The sequence below is a fragment of the Camelus ferus genome, chromosome 8 (genome assembly GCF_009834535.1).
Source record: "Camelus ferus isolate YT-003-E chromosome 8, BCGSAC_Cfer_1.0, whole genome shotgun sequence".
NCBI lineage: Eukaryota > Metazoa > Chordata > Mammalia > Artiodactyla > Camelidae > Camelus > Camelus ferus.
Genome location: NC_045703.1, coordinates 23,030,147 through 23,042,819, shown reverse-complemented (window position 1 = coordinate 23,042,819; position 12,673 = coordinate 23,030,147). Strand labels below are relative to the sequence as shown.

Genomic DNA, 12,673 nt, shown 5'->3' with positions numbered 1-12,673 from the left:
AAAATAAGTTTCAAAATGAGCAATGCTATTCTGGGAGTGAAAGCATGAAACAAAACCACCACGGGAGCTCAGAGAGAGAGTAGAAATTTACAGCACCTATTAGCTCACACCAAAGGCAAGCAGATGCGGGATTTTGACAAGACCCCAAGGCCAGTATTTCCCGGCTTGATGTAACTTTGTTGATATCCCCTGCCTGGAATCTAGGGATTTGGCCCGTGATGCTGTATGCTGTGGGTCCTCGCGAGGTGTTCTGCCTTAAGGGAAGCCAGTTCCGCTGCCGGATGATCAGGTCTGCCAGATGCTGCCACGGGAACATGCCAACAGTGTTCATTTGTTCAGTTATCAAATACGTACCTGCTCAATAATTTCAATGTATTGTCCCGAGGATCAAGAAGATCAGATGCACACCCCACACACTTTTGAGATGATATTTGTCTTATGTTGACTTTCTTGTCTGTTTTAGAATTACTTCAGGACCCCACCAACTGGGCAGCCTGGTAGGATGAACACAGGATAACTGAGTGAGTTTCTATTCAAAGGACATCCCCTCATTCAATCCTTCGCTCAAACGTGACCTCCTCATCAGTGGTTTCCTCACTAACACAGCCACTCTTTAGTCTCTTATTCTGCTTAGTTTTATTAACAGCATATATCACTATCCCAGTTGACATGACTTCCTAATCTGGTAAATGTTAACCAGAATATAAACTTGATGAGGGAAGGGGCCTTTCTCATCTTCTCTTGTGTGTCTGTTGCCTAGAAGAATGTCTGGCACATGGCAGGCATTCAGTTAGTTTTTGCTGAATGAATTATTGAACGAGTGGATGATCCTCTTAAGTATGGGAAAACAAAAATAGGTTTATAACATGAAACAAGAAGTTTAGGAATGTTAGTGTTAGAACAAGAAGGAAAGACTGGAAATGAAGTTAAGGCTAGAATAGAAGCAGTGCTTCTGCCAAACCCCCACATAGAGATAAGCAGTCAAGAGATTAGATTCGGGGGGTGTTAGGGAAAGGTTGAAGGCCTAGGTCCCAGCATTCCACCAGGTTTTGCAATGCCTGATGTGGACTTTCTTCGGGCAGAGTTAATTCCAATCACCCCAGTACCAGGCTGATGATGTCCCAGGCATGTCAGAAGCTTTCCTCTTAGTCAAACTAAATGAAATTGGTTAATAGGAGGTCATTCATGGAGAAGGGGGTAGGAAGGAATAAATTGAGAGATCAAGATTTGCAGATACTAACTACTACACATAAAATAAACAACAAGTTTCTACAGTATAGCACGGGGAACTATATTCAATATCTTGTAACCTGTAATGAAAAAGAGTATGAAAAGGAATATATGTATGTATATGTATGACTGAAGCATTATGCTGTACACCAGAAACTGACACAACATTGTAAACTGACTATACTTCAACAACAACAAAAAAACTTTTTTTAAAGAAGAAGATTATTCAAAGCAGTTCTTTTTACAGCAGCTTTAGAGAAGCAATTGTTCTTTGGTTCATGGGCTGGGGGAAGGCTGCTTTGGGAAAAAAATAATACTCAAATAATTTAAATGCCAGCAGCTACTGTAATAGGGAAGGGCTAGAACACAGTGGTTAAGAGTTAGATAGTTTGGATTTGGATACTGGCTTCACTACGTAGAAATTTCTGTGCTTTAATTTATTTCACCTGCAAAGAGGGATTAATAGATTAGAATGACTAAATGAGATAAAATACGTAATGCTCCTGACACAGCAGGCTGGCGATAGATAGTAGCTGTTTCAAGGCCCCTGGTCCGAGACAGCATGAATTGAAACCCTGCCTCAACATTTCCTCGTTGGGTGGTCTTAACTTAATAAAGCTTTCCATTCTTTTAGTTGTGAGTAGGGCTAGTATTAATACTGACTTCATTGGATTTGGGGGACAATTAAATGAATTAATATATGTGAAATACTTAGAAAACACCTGACTCACTGTAAGGGCTTGATAAGTGTGAGCTATTTAATTATTATGACTACAATTTGTTAAGTATCTACTTTATGAGAAGTGTTGCATTAGGTGCCTGTCACAGCCTGTGACCAAAAAATAGGTCCCATTTCCTTTCTATATTTGGATTATTATAGCAGGAAACCCCACCAGCTTGTCTGTAACGATCAGCTCCCAAAGTGCTGCTCAGCTGTTCGCAGCGTCTGCCCAGGGATGTCTAGGGCCCTCTGACGTGTGCCCACAACCAGCTTTGGGAGTCTTTATGAAGTATCCACATGGTCTTTCCTTGGGCTCTGGTACACACTTCTCATCAGTTTCCCAAAGGCATTTGGGAACTGCCTCTGGCCATCGTGGCAGCACCACTGCCTCCGCCCATCACAGGAATGCCATCGGCTGGGCCAAATCCATTGTTTTCTGAAGCTCCCAAAGCTGCTGAATCCAGAATGCCGGATGCCATGCAGAGGGGAGGAAAATGGCTTCTTCGCCAACTCCAGGGCTACATCTGGTCACCTGGGCCCTCAAGTCACAGGTATCTGCTGCTCAGTCACCTCGGTGTCTGCTTAGCTCCATACTCCGCAGTAAGGCCTCAGGCCAGCGCAAGTGAGCAGATGGGTCAGATACTGTTTCATCTCCTTACTTCCTCTCTCAGCTGTCCAGGTCAAACAAACCTCAAGAATCTGAAAAAGAAAAAATACACACACACACACACAATTGAATTACTTTGCTGTAAACCTGAAACTAACACAACATTGTAAATCAACTATACTTCAATAAAAATTAAAAAAAAAAAAGAAAGAAAGTTCCTGGGCCTAGCAATAGCTACAAGCTGTGAGGTTTTTTTTTGTTTTTTTGTTTTTTAACCCCAGCAGTGTGGGTCCTACCTCAGCCAGCCACGTTACCTGCTTCATTTTCGCTTATCATAACTTGCTAAGGCCTGTAGCAGACACCACAGTTATCTACCCAACAGCCATGCCCCTCCCTTATTTGGTAACAGATTTGTTATGACTGCCACATGTTTTGAAGAAGGCCTGTCCCCTCCCCAGACTAGAGATGGCAGCAGAAAGTGGGGAAACCAGGGATCAGCCTAAGCCTAGCAAGAGTTAACTCCATTCCTCTTGCCAGTTAGGGGAGTAGGAGAGAGTTAGTGGTGCAACGCTGTCGTATAAGATAGGAAGGGAAACTGGCTGAAGACCTGCAGCCTCTGGAAACTGAAGTCTGAGAACTTGGTATGTAAACTGCTAAAGCCGTTGGGCAATCAGAATTGTCTCTGCCATGCTAAGGATGGCAAGGCAAAGATATAAGAAGGACTCAAGTCCTTGGGACATCTTGGAGCTGTTGAATTACCCCAACCTGGAACTGCCTGCCTCCACACTTTTCACTCTTGGCTTAATAAACATGCTTAACTGTTTCAGCCCTTGCTATTCAAAGTGTGGTCTGTGTACCAGGCATGGGCATCACTTGGGATCTTGTTGGAAATGCAGAATCTTGGGGTCCCCCTCCACCAGACTCACTGAGTCAGAGTCTGCATTTTATCAAGTTCCCAAGTGATTCATATGCACACTAATGTCTGAGATGCAATGGTTTAAGTCACTATTATTATTTTATATTCATTTGTAATTGAAAGCATCCTTGGACAAATTCTCACCAGCTAACAAGTGTCAAGGTTGGGACTTTTTGGGGGGTGGGTAATTAAGTTTTTTATTTATTTAGTTATTTTAATGGAAGTACTGGGGATTGAACCCAGGACCTCGTTCATGCTAAGCATATACTCTAACTGGAGCTATACCCTCTCCCTAAAGTCTGTTTTTCATTAGACCACACTTTTACAATTTATGTGATTACTATAGATGAAATATAAATAGACAACATTTCTAGAGGGTATTGACTTTTTAAAGATGTTTTCTTACTCAGAATGGTGGATTTACCTAGATTGCTCAGATAATTATCATAATCCCCAATTTGCCATTTGCCTCTGCAGACAGCACACTCAGTGAAGGTTACATGCTTGCCCTTAGCTCTGTGTGTCTGAAATGACACAGTGTTTCTGATTTTACATTCTTTCCAGTTAGTAGACCAGAGAAGGGAGACCAAGCCATTCTACTCTTTGTCTTTTAACAGATTTCACTTTCCGTTGGACCGCACTGATTTTTCTTTTTAACTAAGAACTGTCTAACATTGGCCCAGGTCCCTCAGTGTGTCAGGTGACTTCAAAGATCACTGTTGCTCTCTGAGGGCATATTTTTGGCAAGATCTTTAGATCCCAGCTCTTCAAAGACCCAGTGAGACGCTACAGGGTTCTATTGTCTGCACAGTCCATCCTTGGCTCTGCTCTCTGTCTCTCTTTTTTTTAATTGAAGTACAGTCAGTTATAATGTGTCAATTTCTGGTGTACAGTACAATGTCCCAGTCATGCATATACATGCATGTATTTGTTTTCATATTTTTTCATTCAAGATTATTACAAGATACTGAATATAGTTCTCTGTGCTATACAGAAGAAATTTTTTAAATCTATTTTTACATATAGTGGTTAACATTTGCAAATTGCAAGGCTCTGCTCTGTTTTCATTTCTGCTAATTATGTGGAAGGCTTCACAAACAGCTAGAAGGAGGGGGAGCATGTTTGTGCCATATGGGAACCCCTCTTTTCCTCATCGCAGACATCTGAGGGTAGATGTCAAATGTTCTGCTAGTTACCTTCTCAGACATTTTATATCCATGAAGCCACACTGAACCACAGAACAGGTCAGAGGAAAGTCTTTTCGGGATCCTGAAAGTTTCTCTGTTGACATGGACGGTCCAGTAAAAGTCAGCCCCCAATACCTCTTCCCTCCACATCACCATTTAGGGAGGTCTGTCTCTTGGCATTGGCATTGAGTCTGTGTGCTTAGCTGAGTGAGAATCCAAGAAGGTGCCATTAAAGGCAGACGGTCAAGTCACTTGTTCAGAAAAAGTCACTTAAAAGAGCTCTCTTTTTATTGTAAAATATCATACCTGCAAGATATACATATAGCTGATTTGGACGTGGGGCCTCTAGGACTTAATGAGACCATGAGGGTGGAGCCCCCATGAAAGGGATTAGCGCCTTTATAAGAAGAGACACGAAAGGGATGATCTTTCTTCCTGCCATATGAGGCTATAGCAATAGATGACTATATATTCAAGCCAGGAAGAAGGTTCTCGCCAGGAACCAAATTGGCCCAGCACCTTCATCTCAGTCTCCAGCCTCCACGACTGTTAAAAATAGATCTTTATTGTTTAAGCCACCCAGTCTATGGTATTTTTGTTATAGCAGCCCTGGCAGGCTAATATATATTTTAAGAGTAAAAATAAAATACATGTGCCACCAGCCGACTTAAAAAAAAATAGGATCTAACCAGTCTCCTTGAAGCCCCACGTGTGGGCCCCTCTCTGATACCCTCCTCCCCTAACAACCCTTGTCTGCCTGGAAGTAAACAAAATCCTGTATTTCTAATTACTCATTCTCTTGCTTTTCTGTGTAGTTTTACCTCATATGTACATATCCCAACACAATATGTTGTTTATTTTTCCTGATTTTGCACTTTGTGTAAATGAGTCACACAGTATGTTTCTATGCCTTTCCTCTTCACTCAGCATTTTGAGATTTAACCATAATAATGTGTGTAGCAGTAGTTCATTTTTTCATTGCTGTTTAGTATTTCACTTGCGAATATAACACAATTTGTTGATCCATTTTACTGCTGATGGACATTTCACACTTTCGTAAACAGGGTTGTGTGGAATTCTTCTATGCTCCCAGTATGCATCTGCGAGAGTTTAGGGCCCCGAGTGAGGCCCAGGAGGGTCTGTACCTCCTTCTTGATTGTAGGAGGGGCCAGATGCAATGGCTTCTCTTTCACATTAGAAGGAAATTCTCAACATGACCCACACCGTTGGACTCCTAGAAATTTCACCGATAGAAGGCCTTGCTCCAACTGACATGCAGACGTTAAGTTTGTTAAAAATTTATCTAGTGTCTCCTTCGCTTCCTACTGCTGCTGTGCGAGAGAAGGTCTCTTCTCCTCCAGGAAGGGCTCATCACTTACTAGAATTTAGTTCATTTGGGTTTCTTCAAGTCCTTAGATTATGAAGGTTTTCTTTTTTTAACCATGACTTACATAGTTAATATTGCTTGTTCTCACTGTGAGGGTGCAAGTTCCCATCTCCAGTGACTTTCTAACTAGAAGCAGAAGGTCTGTGATAGATATAGGGACAAATAAAACCTATAAATATTCCAAGCAAATGTTATTCTTTCCCTATAAATATTTTTAAATGAGAAAAACCAAACACCAAATCTTTTTAGGCACTTGCAAAACCAAAGAGAGTCAACAAACTTTAAGCTCCTAATATTGCATTTCCTCTTTGAAAAGTTCTAATTAAATGCCCAATGAGATAATAATACATTCATTAGTTTTACTTCTAATTGAAAACATGAAAATATTCATTAAAATACAGTGCAATTTTAATTCTTTAGAAGCAGGGTGTAAATTTTCATTCAATTTATGAAATTAGAAAGTTTTTATATCCTGCTACATACGACAGTAACTTAAATTTTGTTTGGTTATAGAAAAAGAAGTAATATTTTTTAATGTTGTCTTAATAATTCCCTACAGCAATTTTTTTTCTAATAGAGTCCAGGTTATTTTGAGCTCTTGTTTTCCCCTCTCAACCATTTCTGTATGTATAATAAGAGCAAGGGCGAGTGAAAACACTAAGAAACCCTAAAATTCATTGCCTGATTTTACTCTATAGTACTCTCATTATTCCAACAAAAGTCAAATGGAAACATATATGTATAGTATCACATAACATAATGTAATTAAAATATAAATAGATGGGTAATATATAACATAATGCAATGAATAATACCAACTGAAATAAAACCATAAAAATGGAAGAGATTTCAAAAATCATCTGGTCCAAAAAGATTAATTTACAGAAGGCATTGAGACCTTAAGAAGAAAAGAGATGTGTCTAAAGCCACATACTTGGTTGATACCTAAGAGTGAATAATGAATTTATTGGGCCATAAGGTAAACTATACACATAACTTAAATAGATGCTGCCATTGTTTTCCAAAGCGGTTGAGCCAGTCTACCAGCAGTAGGAGAGTCCTAGTTGTTCTACATCCTCACCAACCAGATATTGCCAAACTTTTCAGAACTGTAGCTCTTCCCGCTGGTAGGAGGCGATACATCATTGTGGCTTCGACTTGCATTTGTCTGATGCCTAATCATTTTTGAGCTGTTTCATATGCTTATTGGCTGTATCTTTCGTGAAGTGTGAGTTCAAGTCTTTTGCCTATTTTTTAAGACTTTGTCTTTTTCTTACTAGTTTTAAAAAGTTCTTCAGATATTCTGCCTATGAAGTCTTTGTATTGCAGATAACTTCTGGTCTATGGATTTCCTATCCACGTATTCAGTAATTTATCTGAGGTCACACAGGCGGTCTTCACTTAAAGAAGTTCTTAATTTTAATAAAGCCCAATGGTTTGTTGCTTTATTTTTTCACTTTTGTGATTACTACTTCTTGTCTTCTGGAAGAATTGTGGCTGACCTGAAGGTCATGAAAATAGTTTCTAATCTTATTCCAGAGATTAATTTATTTTTATCTTCCAATAAGACACTTAAAGTTCTATAATCCACTTCAAATTAACTTTTGTGTTTGGTTTGATATAGGAGTCAAAGGTTCTGTTTTTTTTTCCCCGTGTTTCTAATTGCTCCAGCACTAAGCATTGAAAAGACCATCTTTTCTCCTCACTTAATAGACGTGGTACCATCTGGTAAACCAAATGATCACATAAGTGTCGATTTCTGGCATCCCTGCTTTATTGTTCTATTTATCTAGCTTTACACCAACACAGAGATATCTTAACTACTATAGTATTACAACTTTATTGTAAGTCAAAATCTGGTGAGGAAGACCTCCAGATTTGTTCTTCAAGACTGTGTTGGCTGTCTGTGTCCTTTGCGTTCCTCACATACAGTTTGGAATCATGCCTGCCGATTTCCACCAAGAGAAAAGCTATTATGATTTTGACTGAAGCCTCACTGAGTCCACAAATAAATTTGAGGAGAATTGACAACCATATTGAATCTTCCAATCCATTTACATGTAATATCTCTACATTTATACTTCTCCATTTAGGTCTTCCTTAATTTCTTTATTGTTATTTATAAAAATAGATGTCTCACACATGTTTCATTAAATTAATTCCTAGATATGTAATGTTTTTGATGTTTTTATAAATGCTGTTGTTTTCAAATTTTATTTTTCCAGCTGTTTGGTGCTGTACTATAGAAACACAATTGATTTTTATATATTGACCTTGTATTCAGCAATGTTGCTAAATTCACTTTATAGATTCTTTTGAATTCTTTATGAAATAATCACATGAGTTTCCCTTCTTCTTTTTGAATCCACATGCCTTCTGTTTCTTTCTCTTGCATTATTGCCCTGGTCATTCTTCCAGTACAAGGTGAATATCCTTGTCTCGTTGTTAGTCTTGGGGGAGAGCTTCTGTATTTTACCACTGAGTGTGATGATAGCTGTCCCTCTGGGACCCTCTCAGTGGAAGCTGGACCCCTCAGTGAAAGTGGAAATGAAGAAAATTCTTTCCATCAGCACAGAGAGATAACAAAAGGGCCTGTATCCTGGCCAGGGTTCTAGGTAGAATGTAAGAAATTATAGCTCCCACATGCCTGAGCTCATATAAGGTATCACTTGAGTTTAAACTACCTACATGGTGGAGAAAGCCCCTTAAATAGAAATTACCCTAAAAGTTAGCAACTGAGACATTTAGCATTATCAAATGCAAAGCCTACCTGGAGGAATGCACCTCTGGCCCATGGGGCACAAGATTTCTCTAGATAAAGGTACACTGAAGATGTGCCCACAATATAAACAAGAGTTTTTAGACGGAAAGAAATAGGACATTTTGATGCAAGAACTACAGATAATAAAAATCTGATAGACACCAAAGAAATCAGTTTGTTAAAATTAATATAAATCTGATTAAGTCCACTCAATATGTATAACAGAAATAGAAAAGGAGTTTAACACAAAAAAATATGAAAACGAATATATTGATGTATATGCATGACAGGGACATTATGCTGTACACCAGAAATTGACACATTGTAATTGACTGTACTTCAATAAAAATACAATAAATAAATAAACAGACACATCAATAATAAATAAATAATTTTTGAAAAGAAATAGAAAAGGAGGAAAAAACACTAAATTTCTCATCTTAACACAGCAATGAGTCAATACATACTTTTGTCATTCTTGCAATTAATAGTGAGACAATTAATTGTTAATTAAACCTCAGAGCTCTAGCTTTCCCCAGCAGTCCACGTGTCCTCGCTACATCATCATGAACCTGTCCTCCCGAGGACCACTGTCATCCAGAAAGAGAGCTGAAGTTGTATCAGCTGCAACCCCGCTACACTCAGTAGTCCACTTTTAAACGAACCAAGACATGCATTTTAAAAAGTTTTGCTCTATTCTATTTAAATGGCTTTTCAAAGGTTATACTCATATCCCTACAGAGCATTAAAAAGCATTCACTAACATGGAGCTATTTCAACGACATGATGTTGCATATAAAGAGCAGATGGTGTAGCTGCATGTACAATACAAACCTGCCCATGCACGATTACCTTTCTGTGGCTCCAGAAAGCCACACAGTGGGACTCACAAAAAGAGGTCTGGAAGAATGTTCACCAAAATATTGATTGTCATTACTTCTGGGTGGTAGGATTTCCAGAGATTTTTGCTTTCATTTTTTTTTTAGAACTTTTGCATTTATTTGAACTTCTACATTTCTTATTTGAAAAATTAAAAAACTAGATGAAGGCCTCACTTAAGCTTTGTTTTTAACTATTATATTCTTTAAAAAGAGTAAGTGGTGTTAAGAGATCAGAATAGCTGCTACAGCACTTGATGTTTAATGAGAAGAATTAGGCCATTGGTAGAAATTGGGAACAACAGCTCTAAGGCTTCAAAGACCTTCTAAAACCTCTGTAACTTACGTTTCTGTTTCTGCTTGGCTCTAGGAAAGAGAGGGTGGAGAAACTACCAACACGCAGAGCTGATAGAGGAATACAGGACTAGCACGGGGCCACCAAGACCCTGAGGATTCAGGTGTGTGTTGATGGGGGAGGGGGGCTGGACTCACCTCCAAGCCATCACAGAGCCCAGTTCTCCAAACTAAGCTCCTTAGCAGTCTATCTGGCCGTTCTGTCTCCACCAGGATAGGATAAGATGTTTACCATCCACAAGCAGATCCACTTGATTTTCAGTGGCACAGATCATGTAGACATTCATCCTTTTTGTCATCTGATTGCTGCTCCCTGTGCCTACAACCCTCTGCCCCCAGACCTGGAAGAAAGCCATATCCGTCTTTCACAGGACTACCCTTCAGGTATTTGGAAATCTACTCCAGGACGTGTTCCTCCACCTCCTTTCCTGAACAGAGTCTCATTCTCCAGGTTACATAGTTACCATCCTAGCAGTAAATCCCCTGCACATGCTTATCATTACTCTCTGTTCAGCACAGAAAGGAGTGACACCACAGCTCTCTTCTTTCTGGACATTTTGATTCTAATTCAGACTAAATATCACATTCATTTGGGAGGCATTCTTTTCTCGTGACTGATTATTTACACTGATCTTTTCAATTAAAAAGAAACCTTATGGATAAGTGAAATTAGTCCTGTCTCTCCTACAATTTTAGAGACAGTTGGTGTTTTTAACGCCAATGCAGGCCTTTCAGTTCTATCTACTAAACACGTGTTTCACCTCAGAAGCAGAACACCATTCTTCTGAGTACAGAATGTGTCACCTGATTTGTTCTCTAACACCCAGTTTTGTGACATCTTCAGGTTAGTTCAGATGTGCCCTCTCTATCTTCATCCAAATCGTTGATGAAATGTTGAATGGAGCAAAGCCACGAATGGATTTCTAAACCATTAACCAGTTATTTCACATTCTCACCCATCCTTCAGCCCATTAGGGATCTACTTAGGCTGATGGCTGATATTTTCCGCATGCATTTATGGGTCTCCTTACCACCTTGCCCTGTGCTCTTGAGGCTGACCCATATGGATGGTCTTTGGGTGGTTTGGCCAATAAGTGGCATCAACTGAAGTTCAGAGGTGAAAAAAGTGAGGGGAAGGCACTTAATCGTCGGCTCACTCTCGCAGGTCCTAGAGTTTGGCTCTGTTCCTCTGTTGAACACCACAGCTCCTGTCAGCTGCACACAGGAGCTCTCTCTGCCTTCTGGTAACTTCTTTTCCCTTCCCCCCTTCAGACTCTGGGTGTTAACAATTCTCTGCTGTCACTAGCTCCTACACACTGCACCACCCCGTGTTGGGTTTCCTAAAACATGCCCTAGCTTTGCAAATAGTCCCTTTATTAGATGCTCTGCAATTAACCTGTTTGAATGTTCCATTCCTCCTGGGATCCTGACTGATCACCACCAACTGTAATATCATCCAACCCACAGTTCTCAATGTTTTTAATATTTTAATGAAAATACCATGAAGTGCTTTGGGGGAATGGGTGGAATAAAAATAGACCTAATTTAAAGATTCCCTCTATTTATTATTCTATTGACTTGTCTTTAAAAGGAAATAGAGTTAATCCTGCAGCCCTTGCTTTTTGCTACTTATGCAGCCTGCATGGTCACCTTTAAGAGTGAGGCTTTGTTTTTTTGTTTGTTTGTTTGTTTGTTTCCCTTTGAAATTCTTTTAAGGTTGACAAGAAGTTCATCACTATGTGCTCTGAAATACTTCGTTCCTTGCCCTTTTTGAAAATCAGATTATTTGCCTAGCACTAGAAAAAATCCTTGAGAATAAATATGTTGAAGTAACAGCCCTACTTTTACTTCAACATTGAAATGAAAATTTACCTCGCAGTGACCAAGAAGAGTAAAAGATAATGAGAAAGCTAGACATTTTAAATGGGATTTTTTTTTCTTGCTTGAAATATCTTTTTCTGATTATAGTGTCATGTATGGGCATCATAGAAGACTGATAAGATACAAAGAAATATAAAATGAAGAAATAAAGATTAATCACATTGTTACAATTCAGAGAGAATATATATTTCCTTTATTTTTATTTGCATTTGGTATAACTGGATCATCCTGTTTATACAGCCTTACTGTCCTTTTTTTGAAAATTCATATTAGGTGTTGACAGAAGCCTGGAAACGCCTTTGATGATCTGAGACTCAGGGACATCTGGTTGTTAGGATCGCCACACCACAACTCGGGCACAACGCCTGCTTGGTGACAGCATACCCAAGTCATTGCCTTCAGAAGGAAATAAAACTCCCTCGAGCAGTACTTCTCAAACTTTAACGTGTACACGACACATCTGGGATCCTATTAAAGTGCAGACTCCGATTCAGTAGGTCTGGGGTGGTGCTTAAGAATGTATTTCTAATAAGCTCTTTGCAATGTCAGTGGTGCTTGTCTAGGGGATCACACTTTGAGAAATAAGAATTGTTAATTGAGTAGTAGTGAAATTCATAAAAACATTAAAGTTCAAGAAGTACAGATCTAGAGCAATGGTTCTCAACCTCACCTTAAAAAATAACACTCAGATCTCTGCTTTGCGAAAGCTTACTGGGTGATTCTGGTGTTAACGACTACTTCTGTAGACTTA

The 12,673-nt window shown here is 39.3% G+C and overlaps 1 long non-coding RNA gene across 1 annotated transcript; it reads left to right on the top strand.

The window, feature by feature from the left end:
* Window positions 1-313: 313 nt before the first annotated feature.
* On the top strand, window positions 314-12,395 carry LOC116665297. The gene is made up of 3 exons (XR_004321842.1): window positions 314-521; window positions 10,058-10,145; window positions 12,196-12,395. It is a non-coding gene; the product is annotated as an uncharacterized LOC116665297 (long non-coding RNA).
* The last annotated feature ends 278 nt before the right edge of the window (window positions 12,396-12,673 follow it).